Raw genomic sequence first — 11,685 nt, forward strand, 5'->3', positions numbered from 1 at the left:
AGAGCTCTGCACACTCAAAAGCTCTCTCCCCCACTGAAGTCAATCCCATAAAAAAATATTACCCTCACCCAACTTGCCTCTGAATATCCTAGAACTAACACACCTACAACCAACACTCACATTCTGATTTTGACATTTAAAAAAATATATACAGTTTATATAAACCAACTAAAAATAAAATAAATTAAATGAAAATTGTTTCAAAACAATGTAATGTTGAAACTAGAGGTAGGTGAAATTTCAACCAAACATGTTCAGGGGGGCGGGGAGGCGTGTCAAAGATGCAGATTCTGGGATCCTAACATTTTTGTTTTGAAAAAAAAATCAGAAAAAATGTTTCAACATTTTGTAAATAAACCACATATCAATTTCTTGGTTTGAAAGAACTTTAAGTGAAAAATGTATTTTAAAATTCCTTTTAACATGTTTTATTTTCAGTCTGACGCAAAACAATGTTTTTCCTTTTGAAATTGCCAGCGAACTGAAAAAAACGTTTATTGCCTGGTAGCAGGATCTGCATGGTGAATTGGTGCGTGGCATTCTAGGGCTAATATACATAGAAATGATGGGGTCTAATTAGCTGTTACCACTCAAGAAAGAGATCTTGAAGTCATTGTGGCTAGTTCTCTAAAAATATCCACTCAATGCGTAGCGGCAATTAAAGAAGCTAACAGAATGTTAAGAACCAGTAGGAAAGGAATAGATAAATAAGATAGAAAATATCATGATGCCACTATATAAATCCATGGCAGGTCCACACCTTTATTACTGCATGCAGTTCTAGTAGCCCCATCTCAAAAAAGATGCATTAGATTTGGAAAAAAGTGCAGAGAAGGGCAATAAAAATGATTAGGGGTATGGAACAGCTTCCACATGAGAAAAGCCTGGGACTTTTCATCTTGGAAAAGAGATGACTAATAAGGGAGGATATGATAGAGGTCTATAAAATCATGACTAGTGTGGAGAAAGTGAATAAAGAAGTATCTTGCAGCTGAACCAAAGGACTTAGACCCATCCAGATACTGGATGTGTACCAGAGGGAACTATACAAGCCTGCAACTCCGCATTTCTTCCAGAAACTTGATGTATATGGACTTTTAATCATTTGTATATCTGTGATTGTTCTAATCTTTTTAACATTTCTCTCATGGTTTCTTTCTTTCTTAATAAACCTCTAGTTCTAGTTACTGAAGGATTTGGCTGCCAGAGTGGTATTTTAGGTAAGATCCAAACTTATATTGAACTGGTTCTGTGGCTGACCCCTTGGGGTCAGAGGGAACCTTTTTAGTAAAGAGCATAGAGTTTAAATAACTGGTCTCTTTACTGGACCTAGTGCTGATTTGGGAGCCTGGAGTTGAAATGCAGTAAAGGGGGCTGTGTGCATTTGTGTACTGGCTTCTGTGGGGATTCAGAAGTGCAGTTTGTGGCTGGTTGGGAAGTCTGGCTTCAGTGCCACCCACCAGTGCTAAGAGAATCTGCTCTCCTTTTACAGCCTGATCTGACCTTGGCATTATCAGTTGGCTACCATGGGCATAGACAGGTCACATACCGTCCTCATCACTATGGATGTAGAAGCTCTCTACACCAACATTCCACATAAAGATGGACTTCAAGCGATCAAAAACACTTTCCCTGATGATCATATGTCACACCTCAAAGCTGAACTTTGTGACTTTGTCCTGACCCACAACTACTTCACATTTGGAGTCAATCTATACCTCCAAGTCAGTGGCACAGCTATGGGCACCCGCATGGCCCCACAGTATGCCAACATTTTTATGGCTGACCTAGAACAACACTTCCTCAAAACTCGTCCCCCTAACACCTCTTCTTTACCTACGCTACATTGATGACATTTTCATCATCTGGACCCACGGGAAAGAGTCCCTCAAAGATTTTCACTGGGATTTTAATAATTTCCATCCCACTATCAACCTCAGCCTGGACCCGTCCACACAAGAAATACACTTCCTGGACACTACAATAAAAATAAAGGATGGTCACATTAATACCACCCTATACCGAAAACCAACTGACCGCAATACGTATCTTCATGCCTCCAGCTTTCACCCTGGACACATTACACGACCCATTGTCTACAGCCAAGCCTTAAGATACAACCGGATTTGCTCCGATCCCTCAGACAGAGACAAACACCTACAGGATCTCTATGAAACATTCCTAAAACTACAATACCCACCTGGAGAAATGAAGAAACAAATTGACAGAGCCAGACAGGTAACCCAGAAGTCACCTACTACAGGACAGACCCAACAAAGAAAACAACAGAACACCACTGGTCATCACCTACAGTCCCCAGCTAAAATCTCTCCAACACATCATTCAAGATCTACAACCTATCCTAGCAGATGATCCATCTCTCGCTCAGGCAGTGGGCGACAGACCCATCCTGGCTTACAGACAGCCCCCCAACCTGAAGCAAATACTCACCAGCAATCATACATCCTACAAAAAATCCAATCCAGGAACCTATCCCTGCAACAAACCCTGCTGTCAGCTCTGCCCACCCATCGACTCTAGTGACATCATCACTGGTCCTAACCACATCAATCACACAATAAAGGGCTCATTCTCCTGTACATCCACTAATGTTATATATGCCATCATATGCCAGCAATGCCCCTCTGCCATGTACATTGGCCAAACTAGACTATCACTACACAAAAGGATAAATGGACACAAATCAGACATAAAAAACCAGTGGGAGAACACTTCAATCTCCAAGGGCACACTGTCACTGACCTGAAAGTCACCGTACTTCTCCAAAACAACTCCAAAACCATACTTCAAAGAGAAACTACTGAGTTAGAAATGATCTGCAAACTTGACACATTCAAACTGGGTTTAAACAGAGATTTGGAATGGCTCTCTCATTAAAGAGGTAAATTGCTTTGCTCACCCATTCTCACCTCCTACTCAATGATTGTCATTAGGTCCCAAGTACCCGGCTTTCATCCACCTCCCCCATTGTTCTCTATGCACTTGTATATGCATATGATGCTCCTATGTTTCTCATTTCTATCTCTGCATCTGACGAATTGAGCTGAGCCTCACGAAAGTTTATGCCTGCTAAAATTAAATGTGTTAGTCTTTAAAGTGCCACAGAACTCTCGTTGTTTTTACTTCTTCTTGTAACACAAGAACCAGATGTCACCCAATGAAATTAATAGGCAGCAGGTTTAAAAACAAACAGGAAGCACTTCTTCACACACCACACAGTCAACCTGTAGAACTCATTGCCAGGGAAGGTTGTGAAGGCTGAAACTGTAACAGGGTTAAAAAATAAGAAAGTTCCTGGAGGAAGGGTACATCAATGGCTATTAGCATTAGCTCACGGCTCTGAATTTCCCTAACCTTGCCTCTGATTGCCAGAAGTGGACAGGATTGTCTGTTCTCTTAATTCCCTCTGAAACAACAAGCACTGGCCACTGTTGGAAGATACGTTACTGGGCTAAAGGAACTATTTGGTCTGATGCAGTCTGGACATTATTATGGCTTTGTAGATTTTCACTCTCCAGCTTGTTCAACGCTAATTCTCCATGAAGACAAACCTTAGGCCCCCTTAGCCTAGAAAAATCACACTTTATTGCTTATGTTGGATGGAACTACCTGAGTGGGTCTGGGAGGTGGGGGGAGAAATTACTAGAAAAAGTTACCAGAAACCTGATTTCCACCTAATTCAGGCATACAGAAGGCCCATTTGGGGGTCCAGATAGAAGATGATGTCTGATGTGTTGAAGTAAAATGCTTAGGCCTTAAACTTTGGTCAAGAAAAGTATGTCTTATGGGTAAAGGGAGGGGGTAAAACAGAGTGAGACAGTGCAGAAGAAAAGAATGTAAACAGTGCTGAAAAATATCAACTGTCTTAGCTGAAAATGCTTGTACTGCAGTTTGCCTATGTCTGTAAGCTAGACTAATGATAAGAAGAATGACTGCTGTAATTCTAACACTGTTATAAATATATGTTAAAATCTGCCTGAAGGGGAAGACCCTTTACTGACCAGAAACAACCCTGTCAGTGGCTCTCCCCTAGCATATGCTTGTGCTTTTATAATAATAATAAGAGTCTCAGATCTCTGATGAGCCTCAACTAAAACACAGAGTGAAGCTTTGTTTCTTCCACAGATGATCTAACCTCCAACTCCAAAAAACACCAAAGCCCCAAACAGCTCACTCCAAACCCTAACCCTGAGATCATTGCCTTAGCCCTGTACCCACATCCTCTGTAATCATATGGATTCAGATTAGTGGAAATTAAAGCAGATTAATAAAGTGGATGGACTGTTTTTCTGACACAAAATATCATTAATTGACAACCAAATTTGCCACAGAAATAAGTCAATTGCCGTTAAATGCTATTTTAATATAAAATAAAACTACATCAAAATGCACATGAATATATATGATAAAAACCCAAAAGACTATAAAACTAAGAACACAATCAAATAATATAAAGGAAAATAAATGAAAAATAGACCAACAGGTATAGAATGTTAAATAAGAAAAAGATTTAAAAAGAATACAAATAAAAATTGAACTGAAACGTGCTTGGAGACAGACAATGGGACCTGAGCTCCCAATCACCCTTTAGGAGTGCCCCTGTCTCTGCCCCCCAGGACACGGCTAACAGCGGTCTCACTCCGGCCATGCGGCCACCCCAGCCTGGCAGTGAGGGGCGGCCCCTCCTGGGCTCCCAGACCCACAGACAAAGCCCGGGGGAACCACTCCTGTATCACTTGCCGGACACAAGGCTCTTGCTCTCGCTGTGCAGGAGGCCAGGAGACCCGCTGCTGTGCAATGAGCAGAGGGCTCCCTCCGTGCGGGGCAGAGGAGACCCGCGCCCCAGGGACGAGGGAGCTGGAGCAAGCCAGACTCTGCGCAGCCTCCAGGCACCTGACCCGGGGAGACCCCCGGACAGAGCGAGAGAGAGACGGGGCGTCCCTCGGCTGGGCCCCGGGGCGAGATTCAGCCCAGCCGCAGCGGGGCACACACGGTGCAGAGGCGGAGCGCGGAAGGAGCGAGAGCCGGGCCGGGCCTGCGAGCTCTGATCCCTCGGCACCAGCCACAGCCCCGCGCTCAGCGCCTCTCCCAGCGTGTGCCCGGCGCGCACAGCCCCGCACAGCGCTGCGGGCCCGGCCTGCGGAACGAGCGGGGAGAAAAGCGCACCTCAGCCTCTGCCCCGCCCCGGGCACCCGGCGGGAATCGTGCCTCACCCCGCGCTGCAGAGCCGGGCAGGGACCAGGAGCAGCTGCTCTGCGAGCTCCGCGCCACCGGCACCTGCCGCCCCTGCCAGCCGCAGCCGGCGGGGGGCGGGTCACTCGCGCCATGCGGCCTGCCTGGCCCCGCCCTCGGCTGTCGGGGGTGGGTAGCGGGGCCGGGACAGGGCGGGGCGCGGATAAGCGGTTGAGGCGGGTCAGGCTGACCCCGGCCCCCTCCCCTCCCTGATTCGCCAGGACAGAAAGGCCCCGCCCCGGAGGGCCGAGACATGGAGTTCGGAGCGGAAATGACGTTTGAGGCTGTCCTAGGGCCCGGCCTCTGGATCTGCACGACAGGGAGGTGGCCCATTCTCCAGCGCCCGCTCCCGGGGCACGCTGGGAAGTGTAGTTCTCTCTCGCACTTGGCCTTCTAGCGGCGGAGGGGGCGTGTGCGCGTTACTGCCCCGCCCCCTTCTTCCCCGCTCCCTGATTGGCGGCCGGTCTCGGGGCGGGGCGGGGATGCTGCCGTACTGGCTACGCGGCTGCGCGCGCGGCCTCCGTCACCGTCGCGCTGGGGTTGCGGCGAAGGAAACGCTCCGGTCCCGGGTGCTCGCGTTGCTGCTGTGGTGTTGCTGAGCTGCCGCCAGGCTGGTGCTGGGCGGGGACAGGCGTTGGCCCCGCTGTGCCCAGCTCGGGGCCTGTCCCCGCCCCCCGGCAGCCCCGGCTCCGCCCAGGCCGGCCCCGAGCCGGACACTGCGGTGAGTAGCGACGGCCGCCCCCGAGGAGGGGTCGGGGTCGGGGTCGGGATGCTGGGCACAGGCCGGGCCGCGCCGCCGCACGGGGTGGGGGCTCCGCTCTCGCAGCCCCGGGCGGGAGCCGGCTCCCTGCGGCTGTTAGACGCTCTGGGCAAGGCAGGATCCGAGCTGCCTTAGCAGCGGTGACTCCCCCCGGCCCCGGCCCCTGCCTCCAGCGCCAGCCGGGATCCGCCCCAGAGCGAAGCTGGGGTCAGATCAAGTAAGAGACGGAGCCCGGCCGGGGGGTGTCAGGGAGGGAGGGATGAAACCAGGGGCGCCGGTTCAGACGGGGGGCGGGGTGACTTCAGTCATGATCCAGGGGTTACTTAGGCGCCTGAAGACTCTCGGTTTTTGCAGGTAGTGAGTTAGAAATCAGCTGCCAGGAGCGCTGCACCGAATTCCTGTATCAAGAACATATGTAACAAACAGCAGCTAAAGCCACATTTTACCTGTATTTGTAAACTTAGAACAATCACGCAGTAATACAGCAAGATATCCCCAATCCCCAGTCTGACCCCTGAGGTTAGTCCTGCTTTGAGCAGTCTAGATGACTAGTCCCTTCCAACTCTAATATTCTATGATTCTATGATTCTATGATAATAACAACAGTGATTTAGGCCACTACAGATGAAAGTTTTAAAAATGCAATGTAGTTGGTAACTATTTATGTGCTTTACTTTGTGCATTTCTCTGATTACAGACAAAGAGAAAAACCAGCTCTCCTACTTTTAACTCATTTCCCTGTCACTGTCCTAGTGAGCGGGCCAATGTTTGGGTTTCAAACACTGCACAGGACTCTTGGTCTAAGAACTATTTTCAGCCAGATACCTTTTAAAAACGGTTTTGGAATCTTTTTTGTAGTCTATGGTTTTATAACTTTAAAAAAAATTTCATAGGTGCTGAAAGAAAAGGTGCTAAGGGTGCAGCACCCCATGGCTTGAAGTGATTTCCATCATATTACAGGGCCAGCACAGAGGCTGTATTATCTCTAGATTTTTCTTGGGCATGGTATTTTTGGAGATCTTTCTAATCCCATCATGAAATAAATTTTCAGATTCTGGGTTGTAACTTGATCTTTCATCACTAATATAAATGAGCTGATGCCAAACTACAGGGGTTAAGATGAACATTTAAAAGTTTGTCATGGGGGAAAGTAGTATTAGAGAGAAAATATGTTTATTAATTAATTTTCAAGCCCTCCTTCATTTGTTAATGATGGCTCACGAGTAGCTGAGATACCAAACTTTAAAAAAAAAAAAACCAAACTATTAAAAATCGCTATCTAGAGTGTAATTAAATGATGGATGTTAGTGTGGATCTATAATGAACAAATTTTGGCAGCCAAATCTTATAAATTGTTCAGATTGGCTTGGGTTTATGTGCACTAAAGGTTGTATGCAAATAGTTATGATAAATAGAAAGGATTAAGTTGGAAGGAGGTTTCTAGTGTGTTGCTGTAAGGATTTGAGAGAGTAAACATCTCTTCAATTAAATTCACTGATGTACTCAAGTTTGTGAGAGTCTGCCCCCTCACAAATATTAAACAATAAGTATACTCAAAAGGAGCTAAGGTTACTTAGCCCAGTTGGAAGAGAAGTACCTACAAGACAGCAGACACACAGCTACAAAATGGCTGCTTGAGGGCAGCAGTTGCTTGTATCTGCACAGATAAGGACCAGCAGCTCCTCAAAAAGTAATCTGTGGAAAAGGTCCTAGAAAAGTGCAACCCTGGGGAGATTTGGTAAGATCAAGGCATTCACAGCATTTGTGTGCCTATGTGGACCTGCCTAGTAACCTGACTCAAACCCATTGTAGGCAAAGGAAAGATTCTCACAAGCAAGTGGAATTAAATGGCCACACTGGGATACTGCCATTCACTAAACAAATTAGAGAGTTGGAAAAAAAGTGGAAAGTTTGAAGTGTAATTTAAACAATATTTGTGTTGCGACAGCACTTGCTTTTTTCTTCAAACCAGGGAAAGATTCCAGGTGGTCATTCTGCTGTGCTGCTCTTGCAACCTGATGCTTTCAAAACTGGGCTGCCTGTGAGGATAATTATCCTCTGAATGTGCCTGGGGCAGTAGCCCCTCTCCCCCAGCTGAGCTGCCCTGTGTCTACTGGGGTCACAAGGAGCTTGCGCCTACCTTTTTAACATGTCAACATGCGAAGGTGAGGGGCAGATCATGACGAAATCTGCCTCTTCGGACCTAAGCACAGAGCTGGAGCTTCTTCCTTCCACCAAGATTGAAAGAGTGCTGCAGAGGCTCCCAGCTCTGCTATTGGCTCTGCCACAACTCTGCATTCCTATTGGCTGAGCAAAGACTAGGCCGGTGAGGGGAGGGGGGGGAAGAGGATCAAGCAAGCAATGTTGCTTCCAACTGTTGTTATGAAAATTAGGGGCGGGGGGTTCTGCCCACGCTTTCCCTACCTAAATGGTGCCCCAATGAAAACAGCCAGAGATGGAGAGAGGGGAAAGCCCGTTTGAACTGGGGTAGATTGAACTATCTCTGTGCAGGCAGGAGATTGCAGGGGCAGAAGGGTAGGTGAAGGACATTCTCTCTGATTTTGCATCAAATATTGAATAATTTCTCCTAAATTCTTCCCCTTTTTTCTTTAATTATCAAGTATGGGTATAAAATCCATGCAGATTCCCTGCTTGCCCCCCAGCCCCTCCAAATGATTGCCCATGTCTCTATTCTCCTCTTCAGATTTTGCTCCATTTTCTAGTTCTCAAATGTCAGATTAAAATCTACTCATTTTGGGGAAATTTTCCACCTGTTTTATCTACAGGAAATTGTCACCCTGAGTCATTCCCCAACCTGGAGGCGGGTTAGTGGGTGCAGCACAGAAGAGCCTGGAGATGCGGCTGCCTTTGGGGTGGGACAGGATGGCCATTCTCTGCCAGCAGCAGAGGATAAAGGACACAGGAGGGGAGAGAGAAGTGTTCTCATTGGAATAACCAGGCCCAGCTGCTGCCCCCGTCTGCCCAGTGTAGATCCCCCACCAGCTGCCTGTCTCCTGCCCATGCTATATTGCTGCTCCCTCCTCACTGTCAGGGTGGGAACCTTCTTGCTCCGGACCCCCTCTCTTCCCTTCTTAAATCAGCTTCACAAAAGGCTCCCTGCTGCCCATGGGAAAAGCGGTGGTGCAAGGCAACCATTACTAATTGGTTCTGTATTGAACTTCCATATACAGTACCATCAGACGGTCTCACTTTTCTCATGTATAATTTTGGTTGTTTTCTATCATATTATCACATATTTTTGACCTATTTCCTTCCCAATTCTCAAACATTGATATAAAATATCCTCTGTGCAGTGCTATAGTAGCCATGGTGGTCCCAGGGTATTAGAGGCGGCCCCCTTGATTTATGTTATAAATAACCAAACAGGGTGTCCCTGGGGCGGATTGGGGAGACGGAACCCTTTACTGCCTGCTCATTCCACCTCGACACTGCAAGTGAGCAACGAGGGGGTTACTTTACAATTCTTTTATCCATAACAGTATGTAAATGTATACATTTCCAGCAACTCCCCATAGACCCTTATTTGGTTACAGTGACACCTGTAAAATGAATATTAACAACTACATAATGAATACAATTATCCCAGTTCCTGTTTATTGTTTACAGGATTACCATACAGAGGGCAGGCACATCACCTTAAAACCTATTAATTTTACAGTAACATTCTTTGAAGTAAAGGTATGCTGGGAGGAAGGAAGATAATGCTTTCTTCCCACCAAAAGACCTTGCACAGGAGAGGGAATAGTTATTTTGTTAGCTTCATCCCCTGCGCAGATGGCCAGGAAGGGAGGAAAAGAATAGAGAGAACAGACTCCAACTAGAATTCATACCAATTAGCAGAAACAAGGTGTGCCCGTGCCATGACCCTGTTCGCTGTAACTTAGGCCTGACCATTTGTCCGGCTTTTAACTCTTTACTCTCCTACAATTTATATACAGATGTTTCGTGTTATTCACAAGGAATGGGATGGAGAATCCTAACGTTAGCTTTTTTGTTAGCAGCTGGGCACTGAGCCGTCTTTCATTGAGCTGTCTACAGCAACATGCAGGTCCCTTTCTTGAGTTGTGTAGCCTGATCTTTAGATGATGTATTAATTATAGTGATTAGTTAAGATTTCCCAGTTATCACTTTGTGGGTTGACAGGTTCTTGTCCCAAGATCAGGCCCAGTATTATTAAAATTATAGTATAGTTGGGAATCCTGATGTGCACAGTTCCAACTCACCCTGTAGGAGCCCTTTTATATTTACAATTGTTGACTGATACATTTAGCAAAGTCACAAACATTCTAACCCAGTAAGGTAGGTAGAGATAATACAGAATGTACATCCGAACATCCACATACTAACAGCATCCCTTGCAGAATAACCTAAAATGTTAGCCATTATCTTCCTCATCACCATCACCTTCCTCATCATACGTAGTGGCCATCATCCTGGCACCTTCCAAGGACTATATCTCTCCATTCTCCTGCACACAGACTTGGATACAACTTTTATAATATGTTACGCCAACACCACTAAGGGTATGTCTACACTAGAAATGTAAGTTGACGTATATTACTAATTAGGGCAGTGGTTCATGTCTCCGTTACCCTCCTTGGGTCGGTGATGTGTGTCCTCACCAGGATTGCTTCCACCGACCGAAGAGGGACAGTTTGGGGAGCTGAGAGCCTGGTGTCTCAGCTCTGCTGGTAGCTCACTGCTAGGAGCCCTGTTGCCCCACAGGCTCCCGGCAGGCTGCCTCCTCCTCCCTTCCCTCTTCCCCCTGGGGAACAGAGCAAGCTACTCAGTTCTCTCCTCACCCTGTTCCCTGCCAAGAGCTGGGGAAAGCTGCCCAGGGCTTCTTGCCCCCAGGGAGCAGGGTCCAGTTGCCCCTCTAACACACACCCCTCCACCCCTGGGCAGCCTTGTTAATTTCACAGCTCAGGAGCCCTGAAATTGACACGGCTACGGGCCTCTGTCCGTGAGAGGTCTGAAGCTGCCTGGGTTTCTCATCCTGGCTCACAGCCAGGAGTGGGGGATCTGAAGCCGCCTAGCTCTCTAGGGGAGTTGGAGGCGGGAGGGGGCAGCTAGGTTCTATTGGCCCAGCTTTCTTGTCAATTTCACAGTGGAGAAAGACAATTACTGAAAGGTAGGCTGGATCATCTGGAAAGGAGAGGGACTGGACCAGATGATAAAGCTCCTGGAGGGCCAGACAGATGCTGAATCCCTCATTACACCGCAGTTTGAGCACATCAGTGCACAGTTCCCCTGAGCCAATACAGACCTGCGTTCCAAGTCCTCAAACTCAACCAGCACATTCCTCGTGCATTCCCAATCCTTCACAGGACCCTGTGCACTCCCCACCTAGGAAGTGGTTTCACAATGAAAACTGGAGTTACAGAGCCCTAACCAAGAGACTGTTCCTCATTGCCATGTTCCCTGTTTGACCAAAATTTAATGTTTTGTCCTCTTGTTAAACTTGAATCTTTGAAATAAAATGAGTCTTTATTTATGTCAGACACACATTGGTCAGTGTTAACATTCAAACACAGGGGCTATAAGTAGGAATATTTGCTTAGTACAATTAACACTCAGGAAGCAAACACTACAGGGGTCATTCAAGGCAGCAAGTAAATATTGCCTAGCTGAGTGCATCACACACAGACACA

The 11,685-nt window shown here is 47.0% G+C and overlaps 1 protein-coding gene across 3 annotated transcripts in view; it reads right to left on the bottom strand.

The window, feature by feature from the left end:
• Nucleotides 1-5,368, bottom strand: part of LOC137145939 (zinc finger protein 34-like) — a 45,725-nt gene extending 40,357 nt beyond the window's left edge. For 2 of the 3 annotated variants that reach the window (XM_067536935.1, XM_067536933.1), the window contains exon 1: nt 5,235-5,368. The gene's annotated coding sequence lies outside the window, so the exon portion shown is untranslated. Of the gene's footprint in view, nt 1-5,187 lie in introns of all 3 variants that reach the window. The other variant, XM_067536934.1, reaches the window with a different exon arrangement.
• Nucleotides 5,369-11,685: the final 6,317 nt, after the last annotated feature.

Source organism: Emydura macquarii, unplaced genomic scaffold (assembly GCF_026122565.2).
Source record: "Emydura macquarii macquarii isolate MOO-44397 ecotype Brisbane River unplaced genomic scaffold, CSIRO-AGI_Emac_v2 contig_3689, whole genome shotgun sequence".
Classification (NCBI taxonomy): domain Eukaryota; kingdom Metazoa; phylum Chordata; order Testudines; family Chelidae; genus Emydura; species Emydura macquarii.